Raw genomic sequence first — 21,500 nt, forward strand, 5'->3', positions numbered from 1 at the left:
CAGCAGTTCCTGAGTCATCCACTGGCTTCCTCACCTCCTGCTGATGTCAATAACTAGAGTGGTCATAAAGTTTATCATCCAAACTGGGACACCTGAGAATGTAAAGTGCATGTTATTAATTATTACAGTTTGATAACAGGTTTAAACTGGGACTATCCCAGGAAAACCAGGACATACGGTCACTCTAATGATGACTCCTCTGCCCCAAGGAGTTCTCTCTCAAAATTAACTGGAGAGTCACAGTCACCACACCATTCTCTTTGCTGCCCCCACAAAAATGCAAGTAGACTTTTCATTTTAAAGGTTTTATTTCTAGTCATTAGAGGTAAATTGACAATGATAACTAATAAGAGAAAATTAAAAGAATATAAAGTACCTAATTTATGGTCCCTAAATAGCCAAATACACTGAGATGGCAACTAAAATTTCATGGACTTTAGTTTTAGATTTTATTTCCTTTTCTTTATGTAAATGACCACCTATTATTGCAGACACATCACATGTGTATTGTGAAAAATAAGAAAATGTTGACAAACCAAAACTACAAAATAAAACACCTTCACCTAGAAATTACTACTACTGAGTGATGTTAGCAAAAATAGTGGGCTAAGAACCTCAAAATTCTCTCCTCCACAAAAACAATGAAAAACTAGCAAAAATAATCAGAATCAACTTTTTCAGAACGCTGGAAAATAAACAAAGGGTTACAGTAATCCAAAAAGTATTTATTAAAAAAAAAGCTGAATCTCAGTAAGAACTGAGATTTGTATGATAATTTGTATAATAATTTAATTTGCCATATTCCCATGCACTTCTTTCCAGCAGCCTGGCAAGTTATCAGAGGGGCAGAATGGAGTTGGAGCTCCTTCAAAGCTCATTCATAAAGAACTGTCATTATTTGACCTATCTGGTGGTTCCTGGGAGATCCCACTTGCAAGGTTGTCTTTATTTGACTGACTCGGGGTTCATCCAATGCAAAAAACCTTTTCCCCAAGACAGTTGTCAAAAACAATTAGAGGTAATTGTTTAACTTCACAGCTGCCTCACTCATTGGATAATGGTTGGGGCAAATAATAGACTAACTGAAAAAGGTAAAAGGAAAATTTGACAATGAAACCACAGGGACTGTAAAAATATCTGCACATTCCTGGGAACCTAGAAGGCCACATGCATATATGGAGCTGTGCTCATGCTCAGGGCTGTACACATAATCAGCAAAGACCTTAAGAGCTCATTTTTACTTGAGACCTTGAGTCCCTGTGCAAGCAGGAAGTAAAGGCAAAGGAAGAATTTTCAACTGCCTAGCTGAGTGTTGAAGGCATGTCCCAACATACACACTGAGCTCCTCTGCAAAGACTGGAAGACTTATTGGTTCCTAGAAATTTCTGCCCTATTATTAGCTGACCTCTAAGCTAAGAAATCAGAGATTTCAATATACAGCAAAGAATACAGACTTCACAGAATTTGTTAAGGAAAGTCACTAAACAAGCAATAACAAACAGGAACAGCAATGACAAACCTTGGGGAGGGGAGAGAATCTGATTTACAGATTACATTCCAGATTGCCAATGTGAATTCCAGATTACCATATTATATTATTTAAAATGTCCAGTTTCAGTAAAAAATTTTGAGAAATGAAAATAAATATGAACATATGGTCAATACATAGGGGGAAAAAGCAATCAATAGAAACTCCCTGAGAAAGCCCAGCTGTTGGACTGAAAGGACAAAGATTTAAAACAGCTATTATAAATGTTTAAAAAGAATGAACTGAAACCATGTCTAAAAAACTAATGGAAAGTATGAGAATAATATCTCATAAAATAAAAATATCAATAAAGAGGTAGACATTATATTTGACAAAAAGACCCGAATGAAAATTCTGTGGTTGAAAAGTACTATGACGGAAATGAAAAATTCACTAGAAGGGCCCTAGAACAGATTTGAGCAGGCAGATGAAAAAATTTTCAAACTTGAAAATAGTTCAGTTGAGCTTATCCAGTCTGAGGAATAGAAAGAAAAAAGAATGAAGAAATATGAAAAGAATCTTAGAGACCTCTGGGACACCATCAGCAATTCAACAAAAGTTGGAAACTTCAATAACCCACTTTCAATAATGGGTAAAATAATAAGACAGATTAGTACAGAAACAGAAGACTTAACACTATAAACCAACTAGATCTAATAGACATTTATAGAACACTCCACTCAACAACAGTAGAATACACATCATTCTCAAATGCACATGGAACATTCTCCAGCATAGACCGTATGTTAGAACATAAAACAAGTCTTACTAAATTTAAAAGGATAGAAATCATACAAGGTATTTTCCCTGACCAAAAGAGACTAAAATTAGAAATCACTAATGGAAGGAAATTTGGGGAATTCACAAATACTTGGAAATTAAACAACACACCCCTAAGTAACCACCAGGTCAAGGAAGTATCACAAGGGAAATTAGAAAATACAGCTGACCCTTGAACAACACAAGGGCTAGGGGCACTGATCCTCCATGCAGTCAAAACTCCATGTGTAACTTTACAGTCAGCCTTCCATATCCTCAGTTCTGCATCCATATGTTCAACAAACTGCAGATTGTAGAGTACTATACTACATATTTATTGAAAAAAATCCATATATAAGTGGACCTGTGCAGTTGAAACCTGTGTTGTTCAGAGTTAACTGCACTTTGATATAAATGAAAATGAAAGCACAGCACACCAAACCTTTTGCAATGCAGTGAAAGCAGTGCTTATATGCAAATGTATAGTTCTGAATTGTTATATTTAAAAAGAAGAAAGTTTTCATGTTAACAACCTAACCTCCCATATTAAGAAACTAGCAAAGGAGAGCAATCTAAACCCACAGCAAACAGAAAGATAGAAATAATAGAGATTAGACCTGAAATAAATGAAATAGAGAATAGAAAAACAATAGACATAATCAATAAAACTAAAAATTGGTTCTTTGAAAAGATCAACAAAATTGAAAAAATATTAGCTAGATTGACCAAGTAAATAAAGATAGAATACTCAAATTACTAAAATCAAGAATGAAAGACTGACAATATAGTGACCTCATAGAAATAAAAATGATTATAAAAAATTCTATGAATAATTGTATGCCAACAAATTAGGTAAGCCTAGATAAGATGCACAAATTCCTAGAGAGATACAAACTATCAAAACTGACTCAAGAATAAATAGAAATTTTGAATAGACCTATAACAAGGAAAGAGATTGAATTAATAATCAAAAACTTCCTACAAAGAAAAGCCCAGAACCACATGGCTTCACCAGTGAATTCTACCCAATGCTTAAAGAGGAATTAACACCATTTCTTCACAAATTGTTGTAAAAAATACAAGAGGAAGGCACACTTCCCAACTCATTCTATGAGGCTATTATTACTCTAATACCAAAACCAGACAAAGATATTACAAAACAAGAAGACTATTCAGACTATATTACAAAGCTACAGTAATCAAGACAGTATGGTACTGGCACAAAAACAGAAATATAGATCAATGAAACAGGATAGAAAGCCCAGAGATAAACCCACGCATATATTGTCACCTTATCTTTGATAAAGGAGGAAAGAATGTACAATGGAGAAAAGACAGCCTCTTCAATAAGTGGTGCTGGGAAAACTGGACAGCGACATGTAAAAGAATGAAATTAGAACACTTCTTAACACCATACACAAAAATAAACTCAAAATGGATTAAAGAACTAAATGTAAGTTCAGACACTATCAAACTCTTAGAGGAAAACATAGGAAGAACACTCTATGACGTAAATCACAGCAAGGTCCTTTTTGACTTGCCTCTTAGAGAAATGAAAATAAAAACAAAAATAAACAAATGAGACCTAATGAAACTTCAAAGCTTTTGCACAGCAAAGGAAACCATAAACAAGAAGAAAAGACAACCCTCAGAAAGGGAGAAAATATTTACAAATGAAGCAACTGACAAAGGATTAATACTAAATGTCCATCGACAGATGAATGGATAAAGAAGATGTGGCACATATATACAATGGAATATTACTCAGCCATAAAAAAGAAACAAAATTGAGTTATTTGTAGTGAGGTGGATGGACCTAGAGTCTGTCATACAGAGTGAAGTAAGTAAGTCAGAAAGAGAAAAACAAATACCGTATGCTAACACACATATATGGAATATTTTTAAAAATGGTTCTGATGAACCTAGGGGCAGGACAGGAAAAAAGACGTAGACCTAGAGAATGGACTTGAGGACACGGGGAGTGGGGAGGGTAAGCTGGGAATGAAGTGAGAGAGTAGCATTGACATATATACACTACCAAATATAAAATAGATAGCTAGTGGGAAGAAGCCACATAGCACAGGGAGATCAGCTCAGTGCTTTGTGACCACCTAGAGGGGTGGGATAGGGAGGGTGGGATGGAGATGCAAGAGAGAGGGGATATGGGGATACATGTATATGTATAGCTGATTCACTTTGTTATACAGCAGAAACCAACACAATATGGTAAAGCAATTATACTCCAATAAAGACGTTAAAAAATAAAGAAAAGGAAACTAAAGATCAATATCCCTTAAGAACTTAGACACAAAAGTTCTCAATAAATACCAGAACACTGAATTTTGTAAGATGTAAGAAAGCTTATACACTATGACAGAATATAAGTTTGGTTCAACATATGAAAATAAATGTAATATGTTATATTAATAGAATGAAGCACAATACCATATGATCATCTCAATAGACACCAAAACAAGCATTTGACAAATGTCAACACTCTTTCATGATTAAAAAAACCCCAAAAAGTATAAATAGAACTCCCTCAATCTGATAAAGGGCATGTACAAAAACCCCACAACAGATATCATACTTAATGGTGAAAGACTGAAAGCTTTTCTTCCTAAGATCAGGAAAAAGACAAGTGTGTCTGCTCTTGACACTTCTAATCAACATGGTACTGGAGGTTCTAGCCAGGACAATGAAGCAAAAGCAAAAACAAAAACAAAACAAAACAAACTTTGTGCTCCAAAGCATGCCATTAAGAAAGTTAAAAAAACAACCCCCAGAATGGAAGAAAACCTTACCCATCATATGTATGATAAGGGTCTGGTATCCAGGATATTTATCCAGTAAAAGAACTCTTACAGCTCATCAATAAAAATACAAATAACCTAATTTTTAAATTGCCAAAAGAACATGAATAGACATTTCTACAAAGAAGATACACAAATGGCCAATAAGCACATGAAAATATGCTCAACATCATTGGCCATCAGCGAAATGAAAATCAAATGACATACCACTTCATACACAGTAATGTGGCTCTGATAAAAAAAATATGGACAATAACAAGTATTGGCAAGGATATGGAGAAATTGGAACCCTCACACACTGCTGGTGGGACTGTAAAATGGTACAGCCTCTTTAGAAAACAGTTTGGCATTTCCTCAAAAAGTTAGTTACCATATGACCAACAATTCTGCTCCTAGGGATATATCCAAAAGAACTGAAAACATATGTTTACACAAAAACTTGTACACAAATGTTCATATCAGCATTATTCATAATAACCAAAAGGTTAAAACAACCCAAGTGTCCATCAACTGATGATGGATAAACACAATGTGGTATATCCATACAGTGGAATATTTTTTCATCCATAAAAAGGAATGAAGTACTAATATATGCTACAATATGGATGAGCTTTGAAAACATTATGCTAAGTGAATGAAGCCATACACAAAAGGCTACATATTGTATGATTCCGTGTATATGCAATATTCATAGTAAGTAAATTCATAGAGACAGAAAGTAGATTATTGTTTGCCAGAGGTGAAGAAAGGGGGATATATGGAGAGATTACTAATGGGTATGGGGCTTCTTTTGGGGGTAATGAAAATGTTTTGGATCTATATAGTGATGATAGTGGCACAAGCTTGTGACTATAGGAAAATCTTCTGAATTGTATACTCTAAAAGGATGAATTTTACGGTATACGAATTATATCTCAATAAAAAAGAGATATGCTACTGCTAATACCCACATTAGTATCTTTTCGAATCTTTCTCTATGCTTACATGTAATATGTATTGTTTTAACCGAAATGACATATTAGCAGATATACTGTTTGAAACCTTCTTTTGCAGTCACCTTGCACTTTCTGTAAGTTTCATTTCATCTACTACCCAATCCGTATTCCAATTTCCCCATTTGTTTAAAAAATGTTCTTTACCGTTGGTTTGCCCAAGTCAGTAACCAATCCAGGACCATATATTACATCTTGTTTGATGTCCCTTAAGTCTCTTTGAACATAGCACAGCTCCTTTTCCATGACACTGACTGTTTAAGAGGCCAGGGCAGTTGTCTTGCAGAATATCCTACTGTCAGGCTTTGTCTGGTTGCTTCCTCATGGTATTTTTCAACTTGTTCCTCCATCTCCTGTTTTTCACATAAAATAAAACTTATATCTAAACTATTTATTCAAGTTAAATATATTTGGATAGAACGTGTCATAGGTTATATTGTATACTCTGTAGGGAGTCACATCATAAGACACATAACATCTGGTTGACTGTCTATTAGGAACACTGAGACTGATCTCAGGATATAAGAGTGATGACAGTCTGACCCCTTTGCCGTACAGTTTTTCCACCTTGTTGTCTGTGGTGTGTTGCTTTGGTGCTATACAAGTATCAGCTCCCCAAACCCATTCACCAAACAGTCTTTCAAAACCAACTGAAGTACCTTCCCTGAATCAATATTTTCATTACAGTTTCCCAACTATTGCTTTCCTTATTGTATAATTCCTTCTACATTTATTTGCTGGCATTCTTCTGGTAGCACTTTCCCTCATTGGCTAGGGCTACTTGCTTACCTTGAAATACAGTTCCAGTTGGAAAGGGAGGATAAATGCTTAATTCCTCCTATTTAATTACAAAATTTTAGGTTTTTTTTTTCCTTAGTGTTCACCAACCCCACCTTCCTTTCCTCTACTTTCTATAGAGCTTTCCTTCTGCCTGAATATGTATTCAAGGCCTCTCTGCAGCCCAGCATTGACCCATTTGGCATTTCCTCTCAGCAGTCCCATTAACTTAGCCCATAACTTTTCCTAGAACTCAAAAAACCCCACAGAATACCCATAGGACTACCAAATTCATTAGTTGAGGCCCTAGACCTACAGAAATTGTCCAAGCATCCATTTCAACAAGACTAACTCAACCAGGTTGTCTCCTTTTCCATCTTCAATGCTAATTGTGCCTGAGTCCTTGACAGGGTAAGCCCTGGCCAGACTCATATCAACTCTAACTATGTTCTCTGAAAGTATTTTGCCTAATCTCTGGCCTTTGGAACGATTACTAAGATAAATAAACACATTGGCAAGGAATCATGGTATGGGAAGATAAGAACTGTATCATCAGCAGAGGCCAGATTTTTGAAGAGGAGAGAAAGTCCTGACAATAGACCCTGAGCATCAGTATGGACTGTAAGTCCAAAAGCACTTTTCTTCTATGAGGAAGGTGTAAGTCTGAAGCATGATGGGCTCAAGCCTGGAGGAGCTATGGCTGACTTGTGATACTTTGTCCTCAGCTCATGCTGAGTGAGGGTGCAAACAAAGGGGAACAGGACCTTGCTGGCAGTCTCAGCAAGAGCTGGGAGAATGAGCACCTCTGCAGCCCCCGGGGGCTATGAATTGACTGATCTATAAACCAGAACACCAATGCATTCATATACAAAGAGGATGCTCCTTGCCAAAGAGACCAGATGTTCATGCTGAGTGGTCATTGCATTCTCTCCTGTTGGAAAATCTATATGGAAAGCCAAATTATAATCAAGAGGTTGTTTGTGAGCATGAAATCAGAACAAAAGCAGGGAATTGGATGAGCTCTGTGGCATCAATAGGGATATAGGGTGGACTGCATATTTCTGTCAAATGGTCAAAAAACAACTCTTTCCCTTGACAGAGCTGGAGACATAATGACAAATGTTTGTTCCTTGGCTCTACTTTTCAGCACTCCCTACAGACCACCCCCCTTCTGCTCACATATTCTTTCTTCAGCTGTTAAGGCCATTGATTAGGTTACAGCTTTGCTCCACATTCCATCATGCCTTGATTAAATTTCCAGGCACTGCTACATCCTGTTTCTTAAGATGACATTTGCAGACATTTATTCACATTCATTGTGTGTGGATTTCACTAGTTTAACAATCAAAGGCTGATATTATTTACCAGTTTGGAGGACATTTTACAACTGTGCCCTATGTACTGATATACTAGACAGCAGAAAAAAAGGTTGAAAATGTTCAGTGTGATAAAGGGGGAGCCTTCCTATGGTTTGGTCTCCCATGTGTCTTCATGAGCACTGTCACAGAATTTCATTAATTTGACAAATATTTATTGTGTGCCTACCATCTGCCAGTACCATCCCAGGCACTAGGACTATAAAGAATGAGATATGCTATCCCTGCATTCAAGGAGCTGATAAGGTAGTGAAGGAGGCAGGCAAAGAAATCACCCATCACAGCACAGCATGGTAGACACAGGGTTCCATGGAACCATTTTGAAAAAGCACCTCCTGAAGTCTGGGATGAGGGTAGGAGTTAGTCAGGGAAGGCTGCCAGAAAGAGGTGATTTCCATCTTTATCCCAAAGGGATAGTGAAGAGTGAAAAAAGGATTTTCCGAACAGAAAGAATAGCAAGCACAAAGACTCATGGCATACTTGAAGCCATTCTGTATGGTAAGAGATTGGGCTGAAATGGTAAACAAAGAACAGAATTTCAAAGGTCTTGTGTGTCACTCTAAAAGAGTGGATATATGTATATGTATAACTGGTTCACTTTGCTGTACAGCAGAAACTAACACAGCTTTGTAAATCAACTACAGTCCAATAAAAATTAATTTAAAAAAAATTTTAAACAAAATAAAGAATATAGACTTGATCATAAGACTATGGGAAATCACTGAAGGGTTCTAAAGTCTACTTTGTCTAAAATTAACATAGCCAGTCCAGGTGTTGTTTTGTTTTTATTGTGGCAAAATATATATAAAAGAAAGCTTACCATTTTAGACATTTTAAAGTATGTGTATACCATATTTTGTTTATCCATTCATCAGTTGATGGGCACTTGGGTTGTTTCTACCTTTTGACTAGTGTGAATAATGCCATTATGAACATTGGTATACAAGTATCTGTTTGGGTTCCGGTTTTCAGTCCTTTTGGGTAAATACCCAGGAGTGGAATTGCTGAGTCTTATGGTAATTCTATGTCTAAGTTTTTGAAGAACCATCGACTATTTTTGCATAGCAGCTGAACCATTTTACCTTCCCACTTGCAATGCACAAGCATTCCAATCCACATCCTCACCAACACCTGTTTTCCATTTAAAAAAAAATAATAGCCATCCTGCTGGTTACGAAGTGGTACCTCATTGTAGTTTTGATTTGCTTTTCTCTAATAACTAATGATGTTGAACACCTTTTCATGTGCTTATTGGCTATTTGTATATCTTCTTTGCAGAAATGTCTATTTAAGTCTTTGCCCTTTTTTAATTGGGTTGTTTCTTTTGTTGTTGCTGTTGTTGAATTTTAGGAGTTCTTTATATACTCTGGATATTAATCCCTTATCAGAAGTATGATTTGCAAATATTTTCTTCCTTTCTCTTTATAGTAGTATCCTTCAAAGCACAAATGTTTTAATTTTGATGAAGGTCAATTATTTTTTCTTTTGTTGCCTGAGCCCTTGGTGTCATATTTAAGAAAGCACTGCCAAGTCCAATGTTATAAAGATTTCCCCCTATGTTTTCCTCTAAGAGTTTTACAGTTTTAGTTCTTACATTTAGGCTTTTGATCCATTTTGAGATAATTTTTGTATATGGTGTAAGGTTCAACTTCATTATTTTGTATGTGAATATCCAGTTTTCCCAGCATCATTTAAAATTTTTTAAATTTTATATTGGAATATAGTTGATTTAAAAAGTTGTGTTAGTTTTAGGTGCACAGCAAAGTGATTCAGTTATACATATACATATATCTATTCTTGTTCAGAGTCTTTTCCCATATAGCTTATTACAGAGTATTGAGTAGAGTTCCCTGTGCTATACAGTAGGTCCTTGTTGATTATCTATTTTATATATAGTCATGTGTATAAATTAATCCCAACCTCCTAATTTATCCCTCCCCCCGCAGCACAATTTGTTGAACAGACTTTCCTTTCCCTAGTCCAGCTTTCCTTTGATTAGTGTTTACTTGGTATAGTTTCTTCTATTCATTTACTTTTAGCCAACAAGTATTTTGAATTTAAAGTATATTTCCTGTAGGTAACACATAGTTGATTTTCTTTATTTAATATGAAAATCTTTGTCTTTTAATTGGGATGTTTATAGAAGGGGTTGGCTATAAATGTTCTCTGTAAAGGGCCAGATAGTAAGTATTTCAGGTTTGCAAGTCATTCAGTCTCTGTTGTAAATGCTTGACTCTGCCATTGTAATGAGAAAGGAGCCATAGGTAATGCATAAATTAATGGGTATGACTGTGGTCCAGTGAAACTTATTTTACAAAAACAGGCAGCAGGCTAAATTTGAGCTGAGGGCCATAGTTTACTGGCTCCTGGTATAGACTATTTATATTTGTTTTGACTATTGGTATGGTTGGATTTAAACCTAACATCTTACTATTCATATCCTATTTGTCCCATTTATTCTTTATTCTTTTTTTCTGGCTTCTTTGGAGTAGCAGTATTTTTATTCATCCATTTTATCTCCATTATTGTCTTGTTATTCATGACTTTTTAAGTGGTTGCTCTAAGGTTTATAATATACATCCTAAGCTCATTATACTCTACCTTGAAATAACATACCAATTCATGTTTAGTTTAAGATCCTTGCAACAGTACACCTCAATTTCCTTTCCTAACCTTTGTGCTGTTATTGTCATTTTTTAAAATAAATTTATTTATTTTATTTATTTATTTTTGGCTGCATTGGGTCTTTGTTGCTGTGTGCGGGCTTTCTCTAGTTGCGGAGAGCGGGGGCTACTCTTCATTGCAGTGTGCGGGGTTCTCATTGCCGAGCAGGGGCTCTAGGCACGCAGGTGTCAGTAGTTGTGGGACTCGGGCTCAGTAGTTGTGGCTTGCGGGCTCTAGAGTGCAGGCTCAGTAGTTGTGGTGCACGGGCTTAGTTGCTCCGCGGCATGTGGGATATTCCCGGACCAGGGCTCAAACCTGTGTCCTCTGCATTGGCAGGTAGGTTCTTAACCACTGCGCCACCAGGGAAGCCCTGTTGTTATATATTTTAATTCTACATGTTATAATTCCCATAATACATTGTTACTATTTTTACTTAGTAAATTTTCTTTTAAATAGATACTATATAAAATAATAATAAGTTATTATAAATATAAAAAGGAAAATGTCTTTTATATTTACCCTCATTTTATCCATTACTCTTCATTTGTGTATGTCCAAATTTCCACTAGTATACTCTCTCTGCCAAAGAACTTCCTTTAACATTTTGTGTAATACAGGTTTATTAGCAATGAATTTGTTCAATTTTTGTCTGAAAAAGTCCATATCATTTTCATTTTTAGCAGATATTTACATTGAGTATAGAATTCTAGGTTGACTTTTTCCTTTCTGCACTTAAAAAATGTCCTCTCATTGTCTTCTATTTGAATAGTTGTTGACAAGAAGTTTGCTGTATTCTTATCTTTCTTCTTCTGTATGTTATTTCTCTTTTTTCTCTGGCTGCCTTTGAGATTTTCTTTCAAAAAAGGGAAATCTTTAGTTTTCAGCAAATTGACTATTAGCATATAGGCATACTTCAGAGATATTGTGGGATCGATCCAGACCACCACAATAAAGTGAATATTGCAATACTGCTAGTCACACGAATTTTTTGGTTTCCCAGTGCATATAAAAGTTATGCTTTGGAAGATGGCGGAAGAGTAAGACACGGAGATCACCTTCCTCCCCACAGATACATCAGAAATACATCTACATGTGGAACAACTCCTACAGAACACCCACTGAATGCTGGCAGAAGACCTCAGACCTCCCAAAAGGCAAGAAACTCCCCACATACCTGGGTAGGGCAAAAGAAAAAAGAAAAACAGAGACAAAAGAATAGGGACGGGACCTGCACCTCTGGGAGGGAGCTGTGAAGGAGGAAAGGTTGCCACACACTAGAAGCCCCTTCGCGGGCGGAGACGGGGGGTGGCAGAGAGGGGAAGCTTCGGAGCCGTGGAGGAGAGCACAGCAATAGGGGTGCGGGGGGCAAAGCGGAGAGATTCCCGCACAGAGGATCAGGGTCGATCAGCACTCACCAGCCCGAGAGGCTTGTCTGCTCACCCTCCAGGGCAGGCGGCGGCTGGGAGCTGAGGCTCGGGCTTCGGTCGGAGCACAGGGAGAGGACTGGGGTTGGCGGCGTGAACACAGCCTGAAGGGGCTAGTGCGCCACAGCTAGCTGGGCGGGAATCCGGGAAAAGTCTGGACCTGCCGAAGAGACAAGAGACCTTTTCTTCCCTCTTTGTTTCCTGGTGCGCGAGAAGAGGGGATTAAGAGCGCCGCCTAAAGGAGCTCGGCACGAGCCGCAGCTAAAAGCACGGATCCCAGAGACAGACATGAGACGCTAAGGCTGCTGCTGCCGCCACCAAGAAGCCTGTGTGTGAGCACAGGTCACTATCCCCACATCCCCTCACAGCAGAGGCCTCTGCCGCCGCAGGCTCGACGTGCACTCCGTGCCCCACCCTCCCCGCCCTGGCCTGAGTGAGCCAGAGTCCCTGAATCAGCTGCTCCTTTAACCCCGTCCTGTCTGAGCGAAGAACAGACGCCCTCCGGCGACCTACACGCAGAGGCGGGGCCAAATCCAAAGCTGAACCCCGGGAGCTGTGGGAACAAAGAAGAGAAAGAGAAATTTATCCCAGCAGCCTCAGGAGCAGCGGATTAAATCTCCACAATGAACTTGATGTACCCTGCATCGGTGGAATACGTGAATAGACAACGAATCATCCCAAACTGAGGAGGTGGACTTTGAGAGCAAGATATATTATTTTTTCCCCTTTTCCTCCTTTTGTGAGTGTGTATGTGTATGCTTCTGTGTGAGATTTTGTCTGTACAGCTTTGCTTCCACCATCTGTCCTAGGGTTCTGTCCATCCGTTTTTAGTTTGTTTTTTTACTTAAAATTTATTTTCTTAATAATTATTTTTATTTTAATAACTGTTTTATCTTACTTTATTTTATTATATTTTATCCTCTTTCTTTCTTTCTTTCTTTCTACTTTTTCTCCCTTTTATTCTGAGCTGTGTGGATGAAAGGCTCTTGGTGCTGCAGCCAGATGTTAAAAATAAAAAAAGAACACTTTGAGAAGATGAGTACCCTCCTAGCCAGATTTCAACAAAATAGTTGATGGGTGGGACTGAAACAGATGATGTGCCTCTGCTTGGATCTATTGCTCTTTGTTCTTATTTTCCAGATATGATCACAATTAAAACCATGAACCAAAATACTGATTTTGGAAAGTTTTCAAGTTGTCATTTCATAAACTGCTAAACAAACATATCAGAAGATGAGGAGTCATATTGTATGATTCTATTTATATGAGATGTTTGGAATAGACAAATATAGAGAGACAGAAAGTAGACTAATGTTTGCCAGGGGATGGGGAAGGGAGGAATTGGGAGTGACTGCTAACAGGTGTGGGGTTACTTTTTGGGGTGATGGAAATATTCTGGAATTAGAGGTGATGGTTGCACAACATTGTGAATATACTAAAACCCACTGAATTGTACACTTTAAGATGGTGAATTTTATGTCATGATCCTAGTGGTGAGATGGGAATAAAGACACAGACCTACTAGAGAATGGACTTGAGGATATGGGGAGGGGAAAGGGTAAGCTGTGATAAAGTGAGAGAGTGGCATGGACATATATACACTACCAAACGTAAAATAGATAGCTAGTGGGAAGCAGCCACATAGCACAGGGAGATCAGCTCGGTGCTTTGTGACCACCTAGAGGGGAGGGATAGGGAGGGAGGGAGATGCAAGAGGGAAGTGATATGGGAACATATGTATATGTGTAACTGGTTCACTTTGTTATAAAGCAGAAACTAACACACCATTGTAAAGCAATTATACTCCAATAAAGACGTTAAAAAAAGTTACGCTTATACTGTACTGTAGTCTATTAAGTGTGCAAATAGCATCATGTCTTAAAAACAATATATGTACCTTAATTTAACAATACTGTATTGCTAAAAAATGTTAACCATCATCTGAGCCTTTCACGAGTTGTAGTAGTAACATCACTGTGATCACTGATCATAGATCACTATAACAAATATAATTTGTTTGAAACAAGTTTGAAACATTGTGAGAATTACCAAAATGTGACAGAGAAACATGAAGTGAGCAAATGCTACTGGAAAAATTGCACTGATAGACTTGCTTAATGTAGGGCTGCCACAAAATTTTAATTTATAAAACCTGCAGTATCTGCAAAGCACATACAAAATGACATATGACTGTATAGGTAGATTTGATTTTGATTTTGTTTTGGTTTGGCTGTTTTTATGCTGCTTGAGATTCTCTGTGCCTCTTATATCTGCAGTTTGTTGTATTTCATTACTTTTGGAAAATTCTTGGCCATTATATCTTTAAGTATTTCTACTGCCCTATTCTCTATCTTCTCCTTGATATTGTCCTACCATTTCAGTTTTTTGTTTTGTTTTTTTGGGGGGGGCTTTTTTTTTTTTTTTTTTTGGCCATGCCACGCAGCTTGCAGGATCTTAGTTCCCTGACCAGAGATTGAACCCAGGCCCAGCAGTGAAAGCACTGAGTCCTAACCACTGGACCACCAGGGAATTCCCTGTCCCACAGTTTAAAATTTTTCCTTTTTGTGACCTTCTTCCCCACTTTTTCCTCCTTGTGTTTCATTTTGGATAATTTCTAATGTACTATCTTCAAGTTATCTAGTTTGTTTATGATTCTATTACAAGAATTCTTTGATATTGTATATTTTTATCTCTCACATTTACTTTTTATAGTTTCCATCTATCTGCAAAACTTTCCATATGTGCATACATGTTTTCTGCCTTTTTCCACTAGATCTTTTAACACATTTTTGACCAGAGACATATTATGGCCACAGGCGTTAGTTTCTGCAAAATCCTCCAGTCAATATGTGTTAATATATTAGTCATAGTTATTTAGAAGTTTCTGTCTGATAGACACTTACTGCTGAGATCTGGTTCTGTTGATTGCTTTATCTCTTGATGATAAGCCTTCCCCTCTTTCTCTCTCTCAACATTTCCTTTTTGTATTGTCATAATTTGTTATTGAATGCTGGACATTATGTGTAGAAGCCAATAGAGACTTGGGTAAACAGTATTTATGCCTGGAAAGAATCATGCTTCTTCTGTTAAGCAACTACTGTGTGGGTTGAGTTGATCTAGTCAGTAGTTGGGCTGGTTTGAGTTTAGTTGTTGCTATCATTACCCTTGGTGCACCAGCGAGTGCCATTACCTTGTGCTTAGTGTGGGATATGGGTTGCTGCAGGATTTTCTCTCACAGTCTTGTCTCGCCCTCAGCAACAGGCTGCTGTTGCTTGCTGCGTGTTGCTAGACTGTGGTGGAGGCCGGTGGTGGTTATTGATTCTCCTGGTACAATCTCAGTCTCAGATAAGGCCTGCGCATCTGGGCCTGGGGAGTGGGACCTTCTTAATGTTCCTACCCTCCTTCCCTTACTTCCCCCATGATAGCCAAACTCTGCCTTGTATCTTTGGTGGGGCTTGGCAGGAGAGAGGTACCTGTTTCTCTCCCTCTGCTTTATATTGGTGTAGGTTCTTGGACCCAAGAGGTTCCCATGATTTCTCCCCCTCTTCCCCCGCTCTGCCCCAGGAGCAAACATCTTTTGCTTCTACCCTTCCTCCTGAAGCAACAGATGTCCGCTGGGCTCCAGGGAGTGAGAAATGGTTTCCTGCCCTCCCCATATGCAGACAGATTTTGCTTCCACCCCTCCCCTGGTGACTCTGGGGGCAGGAGGGTCTACAGCCCCTCCCCTGGTGGCTTAAAGCTTTTTTGCTTTAATAAAGTAGGGCCAGATGATACGGTGGTGGTTTGTGCCTAACCCCAGCAGCAGCCAGTCACCTCTACAAACCTATACCACCAAGGGAGGCTCTCTCTGGTCTCCTGTCCTGCCCCCAATCTTTCTCTGGAGCACCCATTAGACACCCACAGAAAAGACCTTGCAAGTGAACATAAACTCCCCTTGTGTCTGGGACTCTGTGCTAGTCAGGGTTCTCCAGAGAAACAGAATCAGTATAAATACATATAGATACAAATGTATATCTATATCTATCTGTCTATACATCTAAGAGAGAGAAAGATTTATTTTAAGGAATTGGCTGTCACAATTATGGAGGCTGGCAAGTCCAAAATCTGCAGGGTAAGCTGGCAGGCTAGAGCCCCAGAGAAGAGCTGATGTTAAAACTCTGGTCTAAAGGCTGTCTGCTGGCAGAATTCCCTCTTCCTCGGGGGACCTCAGTCTTTTTCTCTTAAGATCTTCAACTGATTGGATAAGGCCCACCCACATGATGGAGAGCAATCTGCTTTATTCAAAGCCTACTGATTTAAATGTTACTCTCATTAAAAAACAAAACAAAACAGGGACTTCCCTGGCAGTTCAGTGGTTAAGACTCCATACTTCCACTGCAGGGGGTGCAGGTTCGATCCCTGGTCTAGGAACTAAGATCCCATAAGCCGCACCATGCGGCCAAAAAAACAAAACAAAACAAAACCTTTTCAGAAACATCCAGAATAGTGTTTGACCAAATATCTGGATACCGTGCCTAGTCAAGTTGACACATAAAATTAACCAACACAGGCTCCCAGTTATTCTAAACTGATCTGCTAGCCGAAACTCAGCATTTAGGAATTAGTGAAAATTGTAGCTGATTTCTTCTTACCCACTTCTATGGCAGTCACCTTTTCTTCAGTGATCTGCTAAACATGAAACAGTTTACACGTCTCTTCTCTCTGCAGCAGAGCTTGTCATTTCTTGGAATTTGGTTATTTGGTTGCCTTGTGATCTCAGCTCTCTGAAGGATTCAAGAAAACATGATTCTGTAGACTATTCATTTTTTCTCATTGTTAGAATGTGAGTGATGTCCTTTGCTGCTTTCTACATCCTAAGTGAAAGCAGAACTTCCACTAATGTTTGTTTTTACCATGGGTATGATCTTGATTATTTAAAAACTGTGAAGGACAGGAATTATATTTGCAGAGTGTAGTACAGGGGTTGCAAATTAGTGGCCTGTAGATTTCACATGAAAACCCAGGTTTCTAGATTATTTTGAGAAATGTGACCATATGACACACTTGAACCACTTTTACTGGCCTTTTTATGGGGCACAAGCTCTTCTCCAACTGACCATTGTGTGCAGAGTGACACAGGTACCTCCCAACACTGATTCCTCCTCTGTCCCCTTGGGGTGGACCATCCCGGGACCTACGCTGGCTCCTCAGAGCTCCTCGGAACTACTTCTGTGGCAAAGCATTGTTCTATGCAAATCCCAAGCCAGAAGCAGAACACAGTATATGACAACCAAATGCCCTAGGCTCACAAGTGGTAAAGAAGCTTTTAGATCTCCCTGGGAGGAGACATTATACATCCTTTCTACCACAGGTAAGAGTCTTACGTGGCTCTCAGGAGTGGCTGCAGAACTGTACATGTGGGAATGCCAATCCCATCAGGTATGCAACCAGCAGGCCAATTTCTTTGTTTCACCGGCAAGCAGTGTAGCCTGTAATGGTCCCAAAGGTATCCTGGGAGGTAGGTATTACTCCCCTGGGAGGGGCTGCAAGTATGGTTGATGTCTTTGGGCCCAGGCCAAGTACTTCAACCCTGTCCTAAGCTGGAGGAGGGCAAGGGTCAGCCCTCCACTCAGAGGCTAAGGTGCTCCTTCCCTGGCACATTCCACCGCCAGGTAGAACAACATCAAATTGTTGTCAGAGCTGCAGAGAATTATCACTGCATGGGGCCTGTGGATCTGTGGGTTCACTGCCTCAGGAGCAGTTCCATTTCTGGGGGCTCAGGGAAGAGACCCAGGAATGGACTGGATTGGGCAGAATTATTTCCTTAAACATCTAGAAGTGCATGTCATTTAGGGAATCGAGGTAAATGAAGCCGAGGAAGAGAGCCAAGGCCCAAATCCCAGAAGCAATGTCATGAGACAGGTCTGAGGGGAGGATGCTGGGCTCTGAGCAGGAAACAAGGCCGAGAGCTGAGGGTGAGGGGATGAAGAGCTAATTGGTGTGAGACTGAAGGAGAGGATGGATTCAGCATGAAGCGGGGAAGGCAGGGTCCAGAGGGTTTTAGCTCAGAGAGGGCCAGTCTGCTTAATACCCAAATACCCATCTAATTGCTGGGGAAGGGAGGCTGGGGGGAGGGGACTGACCAAGCACACGGGCACCTAAGACACTAACTAGCCCTAAGCCAGCCACACTTACCTATCTGGGACTCCCACTGACTCTGTAGGGACTAAAAGATTTTTAGAACCCACACAGGGTTAAAAAGAAGACATCCAACAAATGGAAGTTCACAAGAGCACTCCTAACTTCATGAAAAATAAGATTAATCAGTGAAAGTAGGAACTTTTAAAGAAAAGAATTAGAACTTCTTCTCTTACAAACAAAGCTTGAACCTCTTAGCAATCAGAACTCTGATTGCAAGGACCTTACTCAAGTGCCTGGAGAGTCTTTTACTGTCAAGAATGGGAGAGCTATAGCACTTCAGAGGGCAGAATTACACAGAATTCAGCTTGGCTCTCAATCAGCCCAGACAAAGACCAGAGACAATTTTCAGGCTGAAGTCAGAATCAGGTTTTTTGTTTCTTAGGGGGAGAATTTTTTTTTATTAAGATATAAAATTAATTCATAGTCCCTGAAGCAAATTTGCAAAATGTACAAAGTGTAAAGAATAAAACAAATATCTCCATTCCATAATACAGAGACGGTTTACATTTTAAATATTTTTTTTGTCGATTTTTTTTTGTGTGTGTGGATACCTATGTTTTTCTCCACACAAATCAGGATTCTATTAAATAAAAAATTCTTTACAGCTCTTCCTTTTACTCCATCAGGAACAGTTAGTTCTCCATTACCTTAATTATTCCTTGAAACATATTTTTTAATGGTTCCATAAAATTACTCATTATGGATATGCCATCATTTATTTTAATCATTTTTAAACTAATGATCAATCAGATTGTTTCAGTTTTTCATCATTTTAAATAAGATTCCAATAAATACCTGTGTGTGTAATCTTTGTGCATCTCCCTGATTATTTCCTCAGGAAGAATCCTCAGCGTATTGAAATTTGAGGGTCCACTCTTGCATTACTTTTCACTTCTTTTCACACTAACAACGTATAAGCATGCTTGTTTCATGAATCATTAGCCAACACTTAGCATTATCATTAAAAAAGAGAAAACAAAAAACCTTTTTCTGTTCATTAGTTGAAAAATGGGATCTAGTTGTTTCATTTTGTGTTTCTTTCCTTATTAGTCAGACATTTCTTCATAAGTTTATCACATGCTTTTCTCCTATGAATTATCATTTTGCACCATTTACGCACTTTTCATATTGGCGATAAGAACCTTACTTTAATTTTGATGCAGTTTTGCTATAGCAGGACCCAAAAGGAATCCTGAAGAGAAACTCATGATGTTGAAAGCCTTTTGACTTACAGATTTAAGCTTTCCAAGGATTCCACTGAGGCAAAATATGAAGGAAATGGGAGGCTCTTCTAGTCTCTCAAGGTGTGGCCCTTGGATCCATGCATCAGAATCAAGGGTGGCAGCTGGGGAAGATGCATTTAAATTACAGATTCCTAAATTCCCACCCCAGACACAAAGAGTCAGCATCTTTGACAATTGGACCCAAGAAGCCACATTTCTATAATATCTCTGATTGCTTTATATGCAGCCCAAATTTGACAATCACAATGACTACTGAGGCAAAGAAACCTGATATTCCCATAGGCTCTGGAACAAAAGGGAGCCAACCATAGAGAGAAGTGGGTCCAAACATTGATAAATGGAAGTTGAGCTGCCAGCTCGTTGGGCTGTTGGGTCTTGTACTTTCTGTTCTTTTGATTTCTTGACCTCCATTGTACTTTAACTTGATTAATGCATTATCACTCATCTATTCAGTCCCCGAGTTAGAAAAATTATAACCATCCTTGGCGTCTTCCTATTCCTTGCACTCCTTATCTCTTCTCATATATATAACAAATGTTCATTTTACCTCCAAATGTCTTTAAATCTCTTTACCTGTTTCTCACCACCGCTTAGTTTTGTCCCTATTATCTCCCTCTCTGCTTTCCTTTCTCCTGTTTATTCTACCCATAATCTGTATCATCACCCCACCCCGACTCTGCACCAGGTGAGCATACATTCTAAGTTGTAATGTGTCTAGAAGCCCTGGTTGCTATGCAAAACCTTCTAAATATCCCCCCCCACACCCCACCCCTTCTAATTTTCTGCAGTCTCTAAACTCTTCCTTATCCCAGTGGAGGGGAGAGGAACTGGGAATTTCAGAGTTGAAGGATTGGAGAACACAGGGAAGTTAAAACAAAAATCAGGAGGCGTGAACTTGCCAAGAGACAGCTGTGATCCTTGAGGTCGAGCGGCTCTGAGTGACAACACGATTCAAGATTTGACCTGAAGGGTGGGTTTCTGAGGAGTCTGAGAGGACAAGGGCATGTCAGGCCATGTTGTTGAATGGGTCATCTGCACAGACCCTGAAGCAGCTCAGATGTATGCTATTATTCACAAGCAGAGAGCCAGCCACTATGAACAGCTCAGGGTAACCTTTCTCCATTCCTGGAAAAACAACTTAGAGCAAAGGGCAAAGGGTTACTGTATTGTTCCCCCCATGTAAAAGGAAATAATAATTTTGATGGATTTGGCGGGACATTTTGGAGCCAAGTCAAACTGTGTGTGTGATTGTTTTGTAAAGGTGCTAGGACTTAATTTTCAAATCTGGAATAAGACCAGGTGGTGGGTGATGGCAGGAGTCACAATGGTTTCCATGACAACGGGACTGGGTCGTAGTCATCCTCCCATCCTCCACAAAACCTACTGCAGCTTTTCTCATAAGGTGCTTATTAAATATTTGTTAAATGAATGATGAATCACAGAATGATGTGTGTGCTTTGCAATTAAGGCTGCCGTTCTGTTGCTAGCTAAAAGCTTTTAAAACAACAATAATTACTGTATTTCCACATGATATTTTGCATAATTTGCATATTAACGTAACCCGAAAATAAAAAACTACAGATTCTCATCCCTGCTGAACAGCCATGTCCCATATCTATCCCCTGTTGTGTAAGAAGTATCCAGATGTTTGGCTAAAACGGCCTTAAAGGGGGATGGCCCTGCGCGGTATTTGTGCTTCCACATTAGCCAGAAACACTTGTTTTTTTCCACACTTTCGAGCCC

This window comes from Neophocaena asiaeorientalis, unplaced genomic scaffold (assembly GCF_003031525.2).
Source record: "Neophocaena asiaeorientalis asiaeorientalis breed wild unplaced genomic scaffold, Neophocaena_asiaeorientalis_V1.1 scaffold681, whole genome shotgun sequence".
Classification (NCBI taxonomy): domain Eukaryota; kingdom Metazoa; phylum Chordata; class Mammalia; order Artiodactyla; family Phocoenidae; genus Neophocaena; species Neophocaena asiaeorientalis.